Below are 21,135 nucleotides of genomic sequence, written 5' to 3' on the forward strand. Positions count from 1 at the left end.
TCAAAATGAAATAATGAATGGCCTGGGTATATGGCTGTTGCTTAAGGGTTTATCACCCCTAAATTTAATAACCCATATATATCTGTCAAAAGTTATTATAACAAGGGATTTATGCTAGGTGTGCTGGCACATGACTGTAATCCCAAAACTCTGAAGACTGAGGCAGGAGGATTGTGAGTTCAGTGCCAGCCACAACAAAAAGAGTCACTAAAAAACTCAGTGAGACCCTGTCACTAAATAATATATAAAATAATCCTGGGAATGTGATTCATTTGTCAGTTGACCCTGTATTCAATCCCCAGCATGAATAAAAGGGATTTACACTGAAAATGTCATAGTACTTACCTCTAATGCCAACTATTTGGAAGACTAAGGCAGAAAGGTTAAAAATTTAAGGTCAGCTTGGGTCACTTGCCAATAACCTGTCTCTATATTAAAGATTTAAAAAAAAATGCCTGGGGATGTTGATGAGTGTAATGGCAACTTTGTTTTAAATCTCAAGAACCACAAAACAGAGCAGTTATTTATTTTTAAAAAGTTACACAAATATGTTAAAAATTTATAAATTGGGCAACATTAAAAAATAATTTGTTTTTTTTCATTAAGCGGGACAAAGATGGGCTGGGGTTCTGGATCAGTAGCAGATCACTCACCTGGCACATGTGAGGCCCTTGGTTCCATCCTCAGCACCACATATAAATAACATAAGGGTATTATGTCCAGCCACAACTAAAATAATAAAATAATTTTAAGAAAAGGTATAAAGAGAAGTGACAAAGTGGGAGAACTAATGACCTCACACATAAAGTTAAGAATATTTAATAAAAAAGGAAATGACACTTTTGGTAGGAGAAATGTTCAAAAATTAAAACCTCTTAACATCTTAACAAATTAGAAAAATGCGAACTAACATCTGATGCCAAAAAAATTACACAATATTGATGAGGACAAGAAACAAATTCTCTTGAATTAGAGAAAGAATGTAAATTGCTATTATTTTTTGTGTTAAGTGTTTATTTAATATATATGATACTCCTCAAACAGTAGAAAAGCCTATATAAAACACTGGGCTTTTGAACCCTGATAATATGTAGTTACATGATAGCATAAGGCTACAGCTATGTTAGTCCATGCAGTTGAAACCAGAAAAATAGGTGCAAAGAGGAAGTACATTCAAAATGAAATAAATACTATAGTTTGAAAAATTGCTTTCTTGGAATCAGACACATTTTTAGTTTCACTGAAGTGGCGCCTGCTTTCTCCACAGAAGTTTTAACTGGGTTTCTCCAGAAATCTTCACCATGGCTGATTTTTGGACTGTCACCAAAAGAGTCTTTTCAATCAGGATGAAAAGCTGGGGTACACTGAGTATTAGTCCTGTCTTAAGCAAATTACCGCATTTGAGACCAAATCCCCAATGGCCAATATCACCATTTCCTGGCTTTCAGGATGCTTAGTGTTCCCCATGTAGTTTTTTTTTTCAGATCCAGTGTAGCACAGAAACCTGAAGAATGTATTTTCTTTTGTAAACATTCTCTTCTATTTCTGGATGGAACCCAGACCCAGCTCAGCAAAACCAGCGAGTGACTTAGAGATCCCCAGCAATGGAGGACATGGATTCCTTGCTTTTCACAACAACTGAACTCTCCTGTCTGCTCCAAAAACTCCTCTCATGTTCTCTTCTTCCACAGTGAAAATATTTAATTATTTTCCTGTCTTATATTCTTTCTTAGCACCTTTATTAAGAACCTCTCATACTGCCTCCTCCGCGGCCCCATTTGATTAATTTCTAATGTTTAATTTTTTTCTGTTTCTCATTTACTTAGCTAGTCTTCAAATGAGACTTGTCCATTTATGAACTCTGTAGTTTGTTTTTGATTGTCTTTATGTTATTTTTCTGTTGTATTTTCTGTTGTTCTGGCTTAGTAATCATGACTTCTTTTAGTTTCTAGTCATTTTGAAAAGTTTTTTTTTATTATTATTATTTTCTTTCAGGGCTTGCAACACATCATTCCAAGCCATCCTAGATTGTTAGAGTTTGTGCCGAGATATTGGAAGTGATTCTGATCGCCTTGCCTCTGAATGTAAACTGATATTTTTTTCTTGAGACTTTAAAAATTCTATCCTTGTTTTGTATGTTAGGCATTTTAATTATAATGTGTCATAGAGAAGTTCTTTTGTGATCTTCTCTATGTGGTTTTCTGAATTTATCCTGTATCTGGATGTCTGTCTCATTTTCAAGGTGGGTTTTCCATGCCATTACCCTGTATCTTGCAACCCTCTTTAATTACAATGATTTTTGCATTTGGTCTAGTACTGTTGTCCCAGAGTTCTTGTATATCCTGGATATGGTTACTTATTTTCTTTTCTTTTGTAATATCTGAATGTCGAAGGCCAGCTACTTTTTATTACAGCTCTGAGATTCTGTCTTCAGTGTGGTTTATTTTATCAGAATTTTGATGGAACATTTATTTGGTCTTTCATTTCCAAGAGTTAGTTATGTTTTTCTTTTTCAATCTATCTCCTGTTGAATTTCTTATTCATATCCTATACTGACTTCCTTAAGTCATTCAGTTGCTTTTCTGTGTTCTATTAGAATTTATTGATCCTTTTTATAATCATTGTTTTGAATTCTATATGTGATATTTCATCCACTTCTATATCTTTGGAGTCAGTATGGTGAATTGTGCTTTAGGAAGCATCATGCCAGCTTTTTTTTTTTTATATTTCTTGTAATCTTCTGTTGAGTTTTATCATCTGTTGGTATGGATTCTCTTTCACTCTTATGCACTTTTTTTAGGATATGGCCTTCTCTTGCCAAAGTATCCTAGAATCATCTAGATACCTCAGAGGTGTGGTATCCACAGCCTTTGCATTGATTCTGATTTTGCTGTAGGAGGGCATATCCCCCATAGCCATTTCTACATGGAGTGTGGTCATTTGCTTGGGGTTTTTGATTCTTCTAATCTTTGTATTAAAGATACTTTAATATCACTGAAGACTGAGTATGTTAATTTGAATATGTTAATTTATGTGTTCTTATATCTCAGCACAGACTCTCTTGCCTGGGTTTAGTTCAGCAGCAAAACTTTTACCCTATGAACTTGTAGAGCTACCACAGATTCCCAGAGCATTTCATGGAAAATAAGTGAGATGATGTACAAGTGAAGAGTCAAGCATGATGTTTAATATACTGTAGATGCCCTTAAAATCCTACTAACTTCTTAGAGCCACCTATATTCCTCCTCATGCAGGCCTCCTACATCTTCAAACCAGCAGTACATCAAGTCCTTATCCAACTTTCAACCTGATTTCTTTTGCCATCTACTGGAGGTAAATCTCTGCTTTTAAATGCTCCCTTTGGTAAAATCTCCCTATCTTAAAGTTGACTGCATCATATAAGACAACCATGGAATCATCTCCTATATTTACTAGTTTCAGGGACTAGAAATGAACATTATTTTAGATGTCCTCTTAGAAAAGGAGGTCATTTTAGAATTATGCCTACTATGAAAGCTGATCAATAAGATTTTTGTTTTCAGTATTGTTGTCATTACTAGACTTAAAGCTTAATCCTCCTGTATTCTTCTGCTTTTTTTGGTCCTTCATTTATTGTTTACTTTTTCAACAAGGTGTTTGTTTCCTTTATGTCAGGCATTGGGGATACCAAAATAAATCTAGTGGCTACTATTAAGGAGCCTTATCTAGACAAAAGATTAAACACACAATCTGATACATTTCTAAGACAAATCTCTAATTTAGAGGCATGAACAAAAATGCATCTTAGGTGATTGACAAGATATAGTACTTGAATTGGAAGGAGGGATAAGTCTAGGGTGACTCCTGGGTTCCTGGTGTGAGAAAGTGAGTGAGGCTATGCAAATAAATTGTATATGGGGAGGACCAGTAGAACCAAAATAGACAAAGGATATAAACAGTTCTGATATGTTTTATTTATAGTGCCTGGGAAATCTAAGTTACAGTGTGCACATCTTCTATAGTATGCACAATCACTTTCCCTTTTTTGGGCAATATTTCCTCCATCTGTTCTAATAATATGACTTTTAAGGATACTGCAATTAGCCCTTTGAATATAGGGTTGGGTGAGTAAAGGCCTCAACATGGCCATCCAGTATTTCTCCCAATGGATTTTCAAAATTGTAACAATGAGAAAAGGTTCAGTGTCTCTTTGGTAGTGAAACTGAGAATGTGATCCTGTCAACTGCCAGATGATGATAATCTGCCTTGTGGAAGATGGTCTATAGTATAAGAGATTGAAGGTCGTAGGCAGAGAGAAGTAAAGCATAGAGATGGAATGAGTCCCTGGTTTCAGTTTGTCTTTGTGGTCACTTGGACTCCTTTTCTCAGTTTCATTTTAAGAATCAAAGAATTCTTCTTTTCCTTAATGAATTTTAAGTTCCCTTGCTGTCTCCTGCATTCACAAAAACCTTGACATATATGCAATTGTTGATTCAAGTGAACACCATTTGAATATTTAATGTGCCTCAGGTACTAGTATAAATATTTTCCATGTATTAATTTTTTACACATGTCAACTCTTTTATTTATTTATTTATTTATTTTTTAATTGGTTGTTCAAAACCTTACAAAGCTCTTGACGTATCATATTTCATACATTAGCATACATTAGCTTCAAGTGAGTTATGAACTCCCATTTTTACCCCAAATACAGATTGCAGAATCACATGGGTTACACATCCACATTTTTACATAATGCCATACTAGTAACTGTTGTATTCTGCTACCTTTCCTATCCTCTACTATCCCCCCTCCCCTCCCCTCCCATCTTCTCTCTCTTCCCCATCTACTGTAATTCATTTCTCACCTTGTTTATTTTCCCATTCTACTCACAACCTCTTATATGTAATTTAGTATAACAATGAGGGTCTCCCTCCGTTTCCATGCAATTCCCCTTTTCTCTCCCTTTCTCATGTATTAATTTGATTAATACACAAGTGTAAAAGACAGAATGTTTATCCCTGTTTTACTAGTTAGCACACAGCAGTTAAACAACTTGCCCAAGATAACACATCCAGTAAGTAGCAAAAGTCAGGATTAAAATCTGGGAGATCTAGCTCTAGTCTAGCCACGTGCTCAACTACCTCTTCAGGTAAAGGTACACTGTACACTGACTAAAGAGTCCCAATCGTGGGAGAGAGTTGTGGGCTAAAAGTAGAGATTTGTATCTATAAACATACACACTATAGGTGAAACTATAAGAGTGGATACAAGAAGGTGTGGAGTGGGAATAGAAAAGGGCAGCATGTGGATTACTGAGGAGCCAGTGTGTAAGAGGAAAGTCAAGAGAGAAGCACATCTGGAGAGGAATCCTACTCTTTCTTTATATGCTTCCATTCTCAGGAATGTACAATGACTCCTCAGTACCTACTTCCTTGATACTATGGGGTTCCATTGTAAAGGCTTCTCATGTTCTGGTCTTCTAAAATCATTTTTCACTATTCTCTGGAACATTACCTTCGCTCACACCAGTTTCACCAGTTTTCTTGCTGTCACTTTTCTACCCATCCTTTCCATCTTTTTATTTCTGTCTAAAATGTGCCACTTCTTCATCCATTTCTTTCCCAATCTGTATGTCTTATTTGGCCTTCAAAGTTCAGTTTAAATTTCCTTTGTGCATTCTTCAACTATTTCAAACAAAAAGTAGTCATTTTCTTTTTTATACTATGAATGTACTTATAGTTAATATCATGCTCATGCTTAATGGACTTTATTTTGTTTCATATTTAGTTTTGCCTTAAGTGACTTGTAATTTCTTTGAAGTCTGGGATCACATTTTGTTTGTGTCTTCACACCAGTGTAAAGGTAGCTATGAGAAAATGAATGCCTATTAAATAAGTAATAGTTCATGGTGGAAATGTTACTGGTGCCTGGATCCTTTTATTTTATTTTTTTAGGTGCCAGAGATTGAACTCAGGGGCACTTAACTACTGACTTAACCACCCAGATCCTTTTTATTTTTTGAGACAGAGACTCACTAAATTGCTGAAGCTGGCTTTGAATTCACTATGCTCCTGCCTCAGTCTCCCAATCTGCTGGGATTACAGGCACAATCCACCACCCCCAGCCAGGATTCTTTCTTAATTTGTGTGGCTACTTAGGATATTAGGTATAGGAGCAAAAAGGCAGAAACCATTCCAGCTTCCAGAACTAAGATTTTGTTGTTATTTGACTTGATGATGCCAGTAAGGTACCACATAAGTAGACACTTCACACACAAAGAAACATGTACTTAAACATTTAACAATAATATCTTCTACAGTTCCTTCCATTTTTTCCATTGTTCAATAAAATTTATAGAAGGCTGTCATTTGAACTGAGTTCCTATACTAGGCCCCAACAAATCAAACTGACATGGTGTTACTCATGCTAAGTGCCACATAAACTGGAGTTCTAAGGAACCAGGTAAATCTCCTGAACATATCAGTTTCTTCTGAAAACAGGAGGTTCACAGTAACTATTTGGAAGGGCCTAGTCAACCCTAGCTATGTTAATAAGGAAGTCTCATCTGCTTTAACCATTATTAAGAAAAGTAACCTGTAGCAAACTGATGTTAGCCAACCTACTTTTTTTATGTTATTGTTTCCTTCTTTCCACCTGATAAAAAACAACTCTTTTGTCATGCTCAGAGGAGCACTCATTCTTTTTAGAATGAGATGCTTCCTAATTCTATAATCTCTAATAAAAGTCAATTATATCCTTAAACTTGTTGCAATTTTTAAACACCCATAAACAATTCCCAATCTCCCAATGAATAACACGAGTCCTTAAAAAGGGGACAAGAAGGAAGAATTCCTATATTTACATTTTATTTATTTCTGTGGTAATGGGGATATAACCAGGGCCTAGCACATGCTAAGTATGTGCTCTACTATTGAGCTGCATCTTCAATGCTTTTTATTTTTTTATGGTCCTGTGGATTTAACCCAGGAGCATTCTACCACTGACATCCATCCCCATCCTTTCTTTTTTGAGACAGTGTCTTGTTAAGTTGCACAGGTTGGCCTTAATTTTATAATCCTTCTGCTTCAGACTCCTGAATAGGTGGGATTTTATATTTGTCTTTTAGACAGACTTATTTTCTCTTTGATTTTATGATTTTTAACATAGAGTGGTCTGACCAAATATTATGGACCTTTGAAGATTCTGTTCTGCAAAATGTTGCCATCAGATTGGGCACAATAATAGCTCCATCATTGTATCTTTGTGTGTAATCTTAATACAGAAAAATGCAGGATTCTTAATGTAAAAACAGAGAAAGTTTACTATATATACCTAGCCTTGTTTATGCAACTCAGATTCATACAGCTATTTTCATGTAGTTAATAGTAACAAAAATTGAAGAGACTCAGGAGAAAGTTTCACCTCAACCACTTATTCTGCTGCTTTGGGATAGTAACTAAATATCTTAAAGCATTCTTCCATAAGAGAGGCATAACAATACCTCATTCAATAACTGTGCCACTGCTATATAATGTAAATGGGTTTGCAAGTTATGTGGTATTGATAAACAAAAGGATAGTAACTGTGTGCTTAGAGACCAGTATAAAGTTATTTAAAGAATCTTCTTTTTCATTTGTATGTACCTTTTGCCAACAGAGATATGGTTTTCTAACACCATCTGGAACAGGTTTACAATAAACATTTGATTGTTAATTAGGTAGAGTTTTCCAACATTTTTCCATGATTACTACTTCATTTTGAAAATATCTGAGTGTCAAGATAATGAGAACAATGCTGATTTGTTTCTTTATGCAAAATCATGTATACTCCTTTTATAGACACACACCAAACATATTGCTAAAAAGTCTGAAGACCAAACATACTTGTTGAGATTAGAATAGTTTTCCCTTTTGTCTGTCACATGGACAATACACAAAAGAAGGCTCTACTCAAAAACTAGAATGAGGAAAGATGGTAAGTACTTGGTGGGTGAAACTTAACACAGAGGATGTGATAATATTTTTCAACGTGAGACTGGTAGCATTTACCCATCAGTTCTTCTTCCAGTGTCACAGATGAGGTCCAGGTGACCTAGGTCAGCAAGTCAATACTGACTGATGTCCTCATTAGTCATCCAAGTGAAGAAACAGACATATACAGGGAGAATGCCATGTGAAGATTGAATTTTTACTGCCACAGAGAAGGAACACCAAGGATTGATGGTAGACTCCAGAAACAGGCATGGATAGATTCACCCTCATATTTCTCAGAAGGAAACAACCTTGCCAACAACTTGATCTTGGAGGTCTAACCTCCAGAACTCTAAAGAGAGAAAATTTCTGTTCAAGCCACCTATTCTGTGATTTTGTTACTGCAGCCCTATCAAACTATACACAGTGGGGATAATGTGGGCTTTGGCATCTGGATCTTAATCCTTGTGCTGCATGCTGTCTTTTTCACTTCTGAAGTCATTTCAACATTCTCATATTTAGGTAAAATTCAGTTTAGAATAGTAGTTTCCACTTTGTGTTCTTGGGGATTAAAGAAGTTACAAATTATTTGAATTGACTGGCCCTCAAAACTGGATTCCTTTCTTTTGGTTTTGTGATACCGCATAATGTACTCAATTGTGGCTTTTGTGGAATCCTAAATATATCAAAGAAAAACATTATTACTATTAACAGTATCTTAAGTGCCATACAAACTATGGATGTTATGTTGCAAAACAAAACCACCTAGTAGAATGTGAGTTAGTTGAATATGATAATGTGGGCTATTATGCCTAGCAGAGTGTCTTGTATAATATTTGTTGCTAAATAATATTTGTGACAAACTCCTAGTTTGGAAATGATTTTCTCTAAGAATCCATATATCTTAGTTCATCTTGCAGAATTGTTTCCAGTGATAAGCTTTTATATTAACTGCAGAAGTAACTTCACGTTTTACTTTACATATATCTTTGGTTATTTGAATCCTCAAGCACATTAAATTTGCTTCTTCTCCAAAAACATATCACTGCTTTTTGAATCTGAATCTCGAGTATTAATTTAAAATAATACTTTAAATAATGCTTTTGTACTTTTGATTTAGTCCAGATGAGCTTTGAAGACTCAGGTAGAGTTGTTTGTAGAGAAGCCTGTTTATGTAATGGTTCCAGTCTATTATGTAGTTTTCCAACCTAGATTAAAGCTTAAGTCCCACCTTTTGCAGTGAACAGCTGATTCTGTTTTCTCTTTTTTAGCCAATGGTGATCGAATATTTCAGAAGGAAACTGGGTGAGTCATCTTCTGCAGATAAGCTGAAATATTAATAGTTCTATCTCCATCAGGCTCCCCTGCAGGCAAATAGCAAGACTACCACAGAGCGCTGCCAGTTAAGCGGTTAGCAGCAAATTAGCATATAAAACGGTTTGGATTTGAAAGATTTCGGAATTGATTGTTATAAACAGTATACTTGCTTTTTAAGGGACTTTTTTCCTTCTCATCTTTAGTTTTTAGGACAGATGGATTTGAAACCTGCCTGATCGTGGACCCCCCCGGAACCCCTGCTGCGGTGAGTAGCTCGGGTGATTTTTCCCCAGCTGGAGGCTCCCAGGGTCCTAGGAGGCGGTGCCCGAGCACCTGGGTGGCCAAGGGGTTGTAGGGCCGGGCTCGCTCAGGGCACGAGTCCCGACGTGTCCGCGAGGCTAGAGTCCTCCGGTGTCCGAGCCCACCCGTGTCACCAGGGACGCCATGCTCGCCGCCCTCCCCAGGTCACTCGTTAGGCCCCCGTTCGTACCCTGCTACGGTTAGCTAGGGTGGCGGGGCGACTGCACCGTAGCGCAGCGCACAGACCTGCGGGGAACTGGGCCTGCGGGGCGGAAGCCAGGGCGAGGCTTCCGGAGGCGCCACGCTTGGGCGGAGCTTCCGGTGGCTCTGGGTGTGGGGCGGTGGTCAAGAGGGACTTCCGGCGGTGCCGGAAGTGCGGGCACGGTAAGTTGGGGGTCGCCGGGTCGCGTCAGTGCGGAGTCGGCCGGTGTCCTGCAGGTCTGCGGGTCAGTACTGCGGGCCGTGTCGTGGGGACTTACGGGCTGAGTGCCACCCGGGCTGGCTCCGGACGGTGGAGAGCACAGCTGCTGTGACAGGTAAGTGCCGCCATCTTCCCAGCTGTCGGGCTCGGTGTCCTTCCCGTGGTACCTGGAGGAGGGGTGGGTCTGGGGGAGGGGTCGATGTGGACGGGAGGATGCTGCGGAAGAGGAGTCGCCGTGCGGCAGTGGCAGGGCCGGCGTGGAACGGTGTCAGGGTCGCTTGGGCCGGTGTTCGCGGCGCCCTTTTTCCCTCTCGTGCCCCAGAGCGGCACCTGCCCGGGCTGCCAGTGTCGCGCGGGAAGCCACTTGGTGGTCTACGATTGCAAAGAGGGGGCCTTGACAGGGCCGCTTGGAAGGGGCGGGAGCGCGCGGTGAGCGGATGCCGGAGTGGTTGCCCCGCGCAGTGCTTTTGGTTTCTCTTCTCAAGGCTTCTCCTCTCCTCCGTGTCCTCTGCCACTGGCCAGGCAGCTGTTCTCCGAATAGAACAGCAGCACCTGTAATTTACCTGCCTTCCAAAGTTGCATGAATAAGCCCTTCACCTTGTGAACCGAAACATCCGAATGTTATGGGCGGATTTGAAAATCAGTCCGGACTTACCCATTTTTGTTCAAACACTTCACCCTCTGTGAAGTTGGCCCCTTGCCGAATGGTGCCCACATCTGTCCCCCTTGCCTCCTGACCGCAAATTTCTGGTTTGGCAGTACCAATATATAAGATGTATCTCTTCCTCACTTCTAAGAATGTGATTTTTTTTCTTTATGCAACTTTGTAACTTTTTGTAACCCAGTAATTTTCCCCTTTTTTATGAAGTGTGTTTTGTGATTATGATTGCTTATGATTACTTTTCCTGCTTCCTTTTTATTTGTGGTTTTTAGTTTTGTAAACCTGTCTTTACCCTCAGTCGGGGTTGAGATGTGACCAGAGATTTGGATTCCTGCATCTCAACTGATGGCAGTAAAGCTTCATGTTCTGCTTCAAGACTGACCCGGTGATTTATTACTTATGGGCCACATCATTTGGAGGCCCTAGAGAGATCTCAGGCTCACGGGGATCCCGAAGCCTTGAACGCAGAAGCGGTACTCTCCTTGTCTAGTTGTGGGAGCTCTCTGCCTTGTAAGATTCTGGGTCCCCTGTGGTAATGAATATGAGCCTGCCCATGAAGGAGCGTCTGGTGTGGCTCATACTACATCTTGACCCTGATTGAGGTTATGGACAGGCTTATAAAGCTAAGAAACACAAAAGCTGGGGAGGCAGAAGATGCAATCATAATCACAAGATACAGTTCATAAAAGTGGAAAATTACCAGGTTATAAAAAAGTTACAAAGTTGCATTTTAAAAAAATCACATTCTTAGAAGAGAGGAAGGAGAAGAGACATGTCTCTATACATTGGTACTGCCAAACCAGGAATTTGCAGTCAGGAGGCAAGGAGGGCAGATGTGGGCACCATATGGAAGGGGACCAACTTCACATAAGGTAAGGTGTGTGAACAAAATGGGGTAAGTCTGGTCAGGATTTTCAAATCAGCCCATAATATTCCCCCTCTTCTAAAGACAATCAAATCCTTGATTATTCTGTGTTGGGTATGTGGCTGCACATACACATCAGTTTAACAGAGGAAATGTGTTGTTCAGTGAAATTTAATAAGCTAGTTTAAGACAAGAGCCAATGAGCAATCCTGTGAATATTAGGACTACAGGTCCAGCTAGGCCAGTGAGGAGGGTAGTCAACCAAGGGTTCCATTTGTAACATCTCTGGAACCAGGACTTATTTTGTTTTAACTCTTGATTTTTCCTTTGTATGTTTTTCCTTATTTTGGCAAAGGAACTTTTAATGACTCCAGATTTATTTGCACAGAAGCACCAAGCTTTCCTTAGGGTCATATAGAGCCTTCCTTGGAACATGAACAAGAGATCTAGGCCCCTATGATTCTGAAGTGACACTTCAGCTGAATATTAGACTTGGTCATATAAATGGTTGATTTCCTGCTCTAAGTGGCTTAAATTGTCATTTACCTCCTGGGTGAGAGGTGAGTCCCTGTTCTCTTTTATTAAGGCTGCAGGACCCACTGCAATTGCTCCTGCTACATTTAAACCCACAAGGGCCTGGAATGAGGAGAGGAACTGCCCTTTTTATCTGGACATAAGTGATTTGGAGACCCTCCTGGCCTACTGTAGGTGTAGGTCTGAAGTAACACATGCCCTACAATGCAGATGTTGGGATATTGCTGTGAAGAGGTACATTGAGACAAACCAGTGTCACAGGCAAACCAAGTGTCATTAGGAGCAAAATAAGATACAGTATAATTTCCAGAAATATTATAGGAGTAAATGTCCACAGGAAAGTTAGGAGGCATATCGGTATTAGGAAAACCAATACAAGTGGCTTTTTCTAGATACACCCCTAAAGTAAACTTGGGTCCAGAGTTTATACAGTAAGTAGTATTTGGCCATACTGTGGGCATCTCTATGGAACCCAACCCTACATAGTAAGGAGGCTTAGATTTTAAGCATAGCCAGCAATCATTTGCCAATTCTGGTCCTTGATAGGTTAATAAACCGATCAACAGTTTGCAGTAAGGGGTAAATATTGGGCCCCCACTATTGTATAAGGGAAAAGGGTGGAAGCTTTTGAAAGAGATTAGTTGTCATTCCATTGGAAGTGATGGTAAAATTGTACCTAAGAGGAGCAGCCTGGGCATTATAACACAATCTGAGCAAGAGGAAAAACATTAATTTTTTTTTTTTTAGTCTTTAGAGGATGGTCGGGTCTCTGTGGGCCATTCATTCCCCCATGGGTGATGTTTTTGCTGTTTTGACTCGGGTGTGATGAATCTACTCTGTAAGTTTATCTACCTTCATGGTTGTTGAGGTGGTCAGGATGGAGTGGGGTCCTCCCCAGCTGGGAGTCAGTCCTTTCCTTTTGGAACTGCTTGATGTAGATATTGTCTCCAGACTGGATCGGATGTTGGAAATCAGTGGTCTCTTGGGATTGGGTCTCTTGCAGGAATTTGTAAGTTTTTTTCCAGAACCTGTTGGAGAGACTTAAAGTAGTTTACAAGAAGTTGTTGGCTGATTTCTGCCAAATGAATGTCATTTTCTCAAGGAAGCAAAAGATGAAATCATGTTTCCCATACATGACTTCAAAAGGAGAAAGATTTCCCTTATAAGGGGTGCATCGGCCTGTAAGAGAGTGACAGGCAAAAGCATAGGCCACCTAGCACCAGTCTGTAAGGCAGATTTATGAGTGTACACTTTAGGGTCTGGTTTATGCACTCTACTTGCCCAGAACTTTGGGGATGCAAGCACATGGAGTTTCCAGTTTATATTTAGAGCCTGTGATATTCCTTGTGATCGGCTGCAGTGAATGCTGCAGTCATTATAGGTTATCTGACCTATGACACTTGGCAGTTCATAGTGAGGTATGATTTCATTGACAAGAAGTTTTGTCCAAGCAGTTTCATTTTTAGTAAGATATGCTTCTGGCCAACCTGAGAAACTATCCACAAAAACTAAGAGATATTTACAACCATTCAAAGGAGTCAGTGAAATTGACTTCCAGGTGGTCTCCAGGCAGTTCTCGTTTGCAGATCCCAGGGTGGGTTGGCCTTCCTTGTTTGATATTTACTTGTTGGCAGGTTGGGCATTGCACAGAGATGTCTTGGGCTGTTTGTTTTAGTCCTGGAATATAATAGGCCTTAGACAGAAAGTCAGTTAATTTGTTCTTTCCCCAATGGGTTTCAGCATGTAAATTTTGGAATCAGGAAAAGTCCACCAGGTTCCAATTTGGTTTCCCCTTTTCTTTAGCCGTCTCTAAAGAGATAATGTGGAGATAATGTGATGGGAATGAAGGCTGGTTTTAGGATATAAAGACAGGGTTACCTTGGTGGCTGGTTTGGAGACTTAAGCCATCTGTTTTGCTGTTTTGTTTGCAAAATTGTTTCCCTGTTAACCGGTGAATCTCCTCTTTGGTAACCCTGGCAGTGTACAAAAGCCATCTATTTAGGTAACCACATTGCCTCAAGTAGGGCTAGTATTTCATCTTTATTTTATTTTTTTATGAACTTTCTTTCAGCAGTTAGTAACCCCCACCTCTATAAATGGCTCTGTGCACATGGAAGTAGCAAAGGCATATCTGCTGTCTGTTTAAATATTTACTTTCTTACTTTTAGCCCACCTTAAAACCTGTATCAGGGCAATTAGTTCCTGTGTTGAGGTTCCTGCTTGGAGTGCCTGAGCCCAGATGACTTCAGTTTCTGTGGTGACTGCAGCTCCTGCCCTTCAAGTTCCATCTATGATTTGGCTGCTGCCCTCTGAATAGGAAGGCTTCTGCCTCAGTCATAGGAACATCAGTCAAATCAGACCTCTCTGAGCTCAACTGGTCAAGCATTTTTCCATGGTTGTGGAGGGGCTCGTGTGAGTCATCTTCTGGCATCAATGAGGTGGGGTTCAGGGCCCGAGCTGGGGCAGAGGTGAGCTGAGAATGGTCAAGCAACAGACTCTGGTATTGAATAATAATACTGTTGGTTATCCATTTATCTAGTGCACCATTTAGGAGGGTCTCTACAAAGTGTGGGGTTGTCACTGTGAGGGATTGTGCTAAGTTACCTTATCAGCCTCCTTAACTAAAAGGGCAGGGGCTGCTATGATATGTAAATAGGCAGGCTATCCGGACACTACCAGGTCTAATTTTTTATCTCTTTCTTAAATATCATTTTATAAAGTTTATATATATTGTTTTCTGAGTCTGTATGAGCATTGGTTAACATAATTTTATATTTAAAACATGAATCAAAGAAAGACTGAGAGCTTTTAAGTTTTTCTTTTATGTGGAAAAGTAGCAAAATATTTTTGTTTTACATTATTAACCTTTAAACTGATAAGAAATTGGTTATCTTTTAGAATCAATATTTACATTAAATTTTTTTTTTTTTAGTTGTAGGTGGATACAATTCCTTTTATTTTATTTTTATGTGGCACTGAGGATCAAACCCAGTGTGGCACGTATGCTAGGTGAGGGCTGTATCACTGAGCCATACCCCAGCCCCAACATTTACATTTTTATCTCAGTGTAAAAGGTAACATAAGGTTTCGGTTTGGTTACAGAACTTTAAATGATAAATAAATGCCCAATAAAATTTATTATCATTATAAGTCTGAAATAATTATTATGGGCAACTTCAGTTTGGAGAACACGAGCTTAATAAAATGTTCTTTTAAACCTTTTACTTTAAAGACTTGTATACCTGAAGGATATGAACACAAAATATACAAAAGAAGAGTAATAACATCACAATTATGTTGTTTTATATTAACCAAGTTTAGCTTTTAAAGAAAATTTAGATTGTATGATGTAATACAATACTCTAAATAACAGTTGTGGTTTGCAAGAATTGTACAAACCCTTTTTTTTAACTAGTTGCTCTTGGGGCTGGGGCTGTAGCTCAGTGGTAAAGTGCTTGCCTCACATGTGTGAGGCACTGGGTTCAATCCTCAGCACCACGTAAAAATAAACAAAGATACTGTGTGTTTATCTACAACTAAATAAATATTTAAAAAAAGACTAGTTGTTCTAGAGAATATAACTTAACAGACAGAATGTTAAGAGTAAATTAATGTTTTAAGAAATCCTTGTCATTTTAACATATAGATCAAACTTTGATTATATTAGTACATTAATATTTGATTTTAGGGAATAACCTTGAATAGCTTTAACTGTTTGTATTACTTATATATAACCAACTTAGTTACACACAAACCTTTTAAAATTTACCCTTTATTTACATAGATCTTTTTATCACTTAATTAGACCCTCTTGTTGTTTACTTAGCTGTAGTACAACTTTACCTACAGAGTCTTACCTAGATATGTTTTTCTTTTTTTACTAAATATATTTTATACCTAGAACCTTTTAGTTTTCTTTTTTGTCTGTTTGCCAATTTGTGAAAACAAACAATGTTCAAGTATAACACCCCATAGAATTTAAGAAGTTAGCATACTTTAACAGCTAGTGTTTTAACTTTGTAAATTAATCAGATGTCTTTAACAATTTATGATTAATCTCAGATATGTCAAATCTAATTTACCTATTTTTTAAAAAGCAAGACACTAGACAAGTGTATTGAACAGTATTATTTGTCTCTTCCTTGTTGAAGAAAAATCTTAGAAATAATTTTATAGACATCTTTACTTTTATTTGTACCTGATTTAAATTTTAAATTGAACCCTTTAAATCATGTGACCCAAAAGTATTTGGATCCATTAAAAAATTTTTAATTTATGAGCTTATATGTAAATATTTTTTTGATGAGAAAAGTTTATTTAGGGTATGGTAGTCCATACCTGTGTTATTCAGCTCTGTAATGCTATGACCGAAATACTTCCCCAGAATAACTTAGAAGAGAATAAGTTTACTTCTGAGTTCACAGTTTCAGAAATTCAGATCCTGATCAGTTGGCTCCATTGCTCTGCCTAAGGTAAGGCAGACTATCATGGAAGAATGGTATGATGGAGAAAAGCTGCTAAGATCATGACAGCCCAGAAGCAGAGAGAGAATAAGGTATCAGGGACAAAAATATAAATCCAAAGGCATGCTCCCAGTGACCTGCTTCCTCCAGCCACACCCACCTGCCTACAGTTTTTATCCAGTATAGTAGTCCTTTCCAGTTATTAATCCATCAAATGGAGTAATCCAGTCATTAGGTTACAGCTTTCATAATCTAGTCATTTAACTTCTAACTATGCCTCATACATGAGTTTTAGGGAGACACTTCATATCTAAACCATAACATTTCTCCCTTGGGTCCCCAAACTGATGTCCACTTCACAGTGCAGTATGCATTTAGTCTATCTGCAAAAGTCTCCATAGTTTTCACAGTTTTAGCATTGCCCCAAAGTCCCAGTCCAAAGTCTCATCTGTGAGTCAAGGAAAACTCTTGTCTGTAAGCCTCTATTAAAGATCAAAATCAGGTAACACATTCAATATATAATTGTGGAGAGTAAGCATTTTCATTTCCAAGTGGAGGAATAGGGACATAGAGAGAAGGGATGGGACCAAAACAAGATCAAAACCCATCTGGGTAAACATTAGATCCTGTGGCACATGGTGATGAGATGTGGTTTCCAAAGAACTTTTTCAGTCCTGTCCCTTTGGTTTTGCTCTTTGCAGTCCACATGGCCTCTCTTATCTCTCAGGATTGCTCTTGTCCACAACCAGCAGCTTTCCTCAACATACATTTCATTTTATTGTCATCTCTTTATCCCTGGGATGTCTATTTTAGTTTTGGCTTATTCTCGCAACTTCATGCATCAACATTTCAGGCTATGCCTGTAGGGAATCTGACCTGCTACACTTGTCTGGCTTTCAGGCCTTTGAAATCTCAGTGCAAGACTCCATGTTAATGTCAGTTTTGATCCAAAACACATGGAGACATGACAACATACCTGTGTACATACATATACAAAACAAACAAGGGACTTGTAGCTTATTTTTTAAAACCTATTAGATTGAGAGCTAACCCTTGTAAATTGGCCTCAGAATAAAGAGAGTATTAAAAACCTTTATAGTTCAGTAAAATAGGTCTGATCAGAAAAACACATTAACCTAGGCATGCTGGATCAAAATTATGAGCTCAAAAAAATATAGAATTCAAAATAAAAAGGAAGGTATGCACTAAGGAAAACAGTCAGACAACAGTGTCAGGGACAGATGGAGATGGATATGAACACATAGAACAAATAAAAGAACAAAAACAAGGGACAGACCCTCTCTCCAGTCCCAGACTGTCGTTGTCACTGTCTGTTTACCAGAATCTATGGGCTAATGATCTGGAATGTCCTCAGACACCCTGTCTCAAGCGCTGGGATTCTAGGCAGGGCCACACCAGACCCTCAGGATTTACAGATGTAAGGCACACCAGACACTTTTCAATTGAAGAGAACAAACGAGGTACCTCTAAAAATATGCAGTACTATGTCCTCTTTTAGAGCTTCTGGGATTACAGGCATAAGCCACACCAGACTCTGGAATTACAGGTGTGAACCACACCAGAAGGTCGTTGTTTATGATTCCTTTTTCTGCTTCCCCTTTATTTTTGGTTTTTAGCTTTATAAGCCTCTCCTTACCCTCAGTTGGGGTTGAGATGTGGCAAGAGATTTAGATCTCTGCATCTTGGGTGCTGGCAGTAAAACTTCATGTCCTGTTTCAAGACTGACCCTGTGATTTGTTACTAACACACCACAACATTATGGTCAGCGAGGTTTTTACTCCACAACATTCCTTATGCTTGGCGAGGTGGGTTGACGCTGATGTCATGGTCTTCTAATTGTTTGGAAATTTCATTTAAGCCCAGATGGATCTCCGTTAAATTCAGTATTTTGGCCTATGAGTTAATGGCCATCAAAGCATTCCAGGAATTATTTACTTCTAAATAAATAAGATAGCTCAAGATAATTCTTATATACCGCTAGGATACTTTCTCTTCCTAGAAAGAACCCCGCTTTACCACACTACCCTCTCCTTGCTGTTTTGGTTACTTTCCTGTTCAAATTCGAGTGTTCTTGAATTCCATTTGAAATGTGGTCTACATACTTGAACACTGTATGTATATATGTTTGTGTTTATTGTGGTACTAGGGGTCGAACCTAGGGGTGTTCTACCACAGAGCTACATGCCCTTTTTTTCTTTTTTTTAAAAGTTCTAAGTTGCCAAGGCTGGCCAGGAGCTTGTAATCCTCCTGTTTCAGCCTCTGGGATCACTGGGGCTAAGGGTGAGCACTAGGCTAGTTGAACATAGTATTTAAATATGACCGAAGTGGAATAAATGGAGTGGCACTTTTAGTCCCTTGCTTTGGACACTGCTCTTCTATTAATGCTGCACATAGGAGACAGGGCAGCAGACATTGGCCACAGATAACAAAAGTATGACTTTGGGGCAAGGAAATTGTAAGTCTTCATTTCCTGTCTTCTAAAGTGTTTTTTTTAAATCAACCTAGTTTTGTTTTTGCCAAGCAAGCATTCTTGCAAAGTACTGGATGGATGCAGGAGGTCTTTGGAATATTAATTTTTTTCCTTTCAGTCTCTTTTAGCATTTCTTTTTGGGTAGCTATATAAGATGATTCATTTACTTTGTGCATGTCCTGAGCTAAAATCTGTACTTCAGTCCTTTTCCCAGAGGTGATATAAGAGTTTTCTTAATATTCCTATCATGATTTTTCTAGGAAAAGATTTTACATTGTTTTATCCTTATTTTGAGTTAATTCTTTTAGCTATTGAAATCTTTAAAAAATTTTAGTGATGTTTATCAAATCTACTGATGTCTGCCAGCTCAGCATTATCCATGGAATTGATAGGCATGCATTCACAAAATATCTTAACACTGATGACAGATTTCTGAGGTTGCTTTCCATTCCCTCCCAGTATTATGTTTGGTGTTCCAGCTCTCTAGTAATTCACCTATAAGTGCTATTACAATAAAATATTACTAAAATTTTTGAACTTGTTGAAATTTAGTCACTTTTTATATTTTTTAATGTCACATGCATGTAATGTCCATTAACCATTGCTTTGCACAGGAATAACATTTGTGAAATTAACCATTTGTTTTTCTCTTCTTGAAAGAAAAATGTTTAAAATTCCCCTGAATATGAAGTAGAAAGTATTGTTTTTTTTATTTCATAAAAAGGCACAAATTAGTAATTTGTTGTAGCTTTTGAAAACCATTTTGGCTGTGTACTGTCCTCAAATTATATGTTCTTAGAAGAATCTGATAATTTAATAGTGGCAGTTTAATTAGTATCTACTTAAAAAAGGAGCCATTTGAAAGGAGCAGAAGGCTAAGTGTTCATTTACAGCTTTTACAAAGGTGGGAATTCTGCTTGCTAACTAATACTGTTATACTTATGAATTTCATTAATTTATTAAGTATTTGGCAAGTATCTGCTCTATGCATAGCGCTGCTGCATCAAAGCTGTGTGTCTGTTGTTTTTGTTTTGCTTAGAAACAATAGCAGGGATTATGTGTGGCAGCATATAAGAACAAATGAGACCATAAATCAGTTAAGAGTTAAGAAGGAGAGTTTATATTAAAGTATGTTTATTTGAATGACAGGATAGAGAGGTTGGATTTTCAGAGGGATTATTTATACTTTTTCTTTTTTTTTCTTTTTAATGGTGTTTGTAAAATCCAGGAGGGGCTGGGGGTATAGCCCAGTGGTAGAGCACTTGCCTAGTATGTGGGAGGCCCTGGGTTCGACCCCCAGCACAGCATAATAAAAAACAAAAAACCAGGAGGATATTTTATTTCCATAGTCTTTTACTTAATGTGGTGATTTGTCCTATAATATTGGGCAAATGTGAATTTTCTTATTAGGTCATTGAAGTTATACATAGTAGTTGGGTTCATCTTGACAAAATCCTACATGTATGGAATTTGGTTTCAGTTCACAATCCCCCTTCTCCTTCCTCAACTCCTCTAGACTTCCTTTTGTTTATTTATTTATTTTTGATTGGTTCTTTTTACTTACACATGAAATTACCTGTAGTATATTTACATATGCACATAACATGGTTTTTTAAAGAATTCCTTCTGCATTTCTGCCCCTTTTCTGTCCCCCCACTCTGCCTCTTGATCTTCTTTTATATTACTGATCTTTACTATACCTTGATGATATTCTATCCTTCCCTCCTCCTTTATTTTACTCTAGCTTTTGCATATAAAAGAAAACATTTGACCTTTGAGTTTCTGGCTCTGGCTTATTAATGTGAATACTTTTGAGGGAGAATAATTTTCTTTTTGGAATTTTAGTTTCTGTATTAGTTTGTATTCAGGCACAACAGTGTGTAAGAGTTAAAATAGATTGTATTTTTACTTTCTTTTTTTTTTTTAAAGAGAGGAGAGAGAGAGAGAAAGAGAGAATTTTTTAATATTTATTTTTCAGTTTTCGGCGGACACAACATCTTCATTTTATTTTTACGTGGTGCTGAGCATCGGACCCAGTGCCCCGAGCATGCCAGATATGCGCGTTACCCTTGAGCCACATCCCCAGCCCATACTTACTTGTTTTTCTGTGTGCTGGGGATCAGATCACATC

At 38.2% G+C, this 21,135-nt stretch overlaps 1 protein-coding gene across 2 annotated transcripts in view; it reads left to right on the top strand.

The window, feature by feature from the left end:
- The first annotated feature begins 9,331 nt into the window (after positions 1-9,331).
- Wdr37 (WD repeat domain 37) overlaps positions 9,332-21,135 on the top strand; it is a 71,497-nt gene continuing 59,693 nt past the window's right edge. The window contains exons 1-2 of one of the 2 annotated variants that reach the window (XM_076831798.1): positions 9,332-9,362; positions 9,473-9,534. The gene's annotated coding sequence lies outside the window, so the exon portion shown is untranslated. Of the gene's footprint in view, positions 9,363-9,472; positions 9,535-9,931; positions 10,106-21,135 lie in introns of those variants that run through there. The other variant, XM_076831797.1, reaches the window with a different exon arrangement.

The sequence above is a fragment of the Callospermophilus lateralis genome, chromosome 13, assembly GCF_048772815.1.
Source record: "Callospermophilus lateralis isolate mCalLat2 chromosome 13, mCalLat2.hap1, whole genome shotgun sequence".
In the NCBI taxonomy this organism is placed as follows: Eukaryota; Metazoa; Chordata; class Mammalia; order Rodentia; family Sciuridae; genus Callospermophilus; species Callospermophilus lateralis.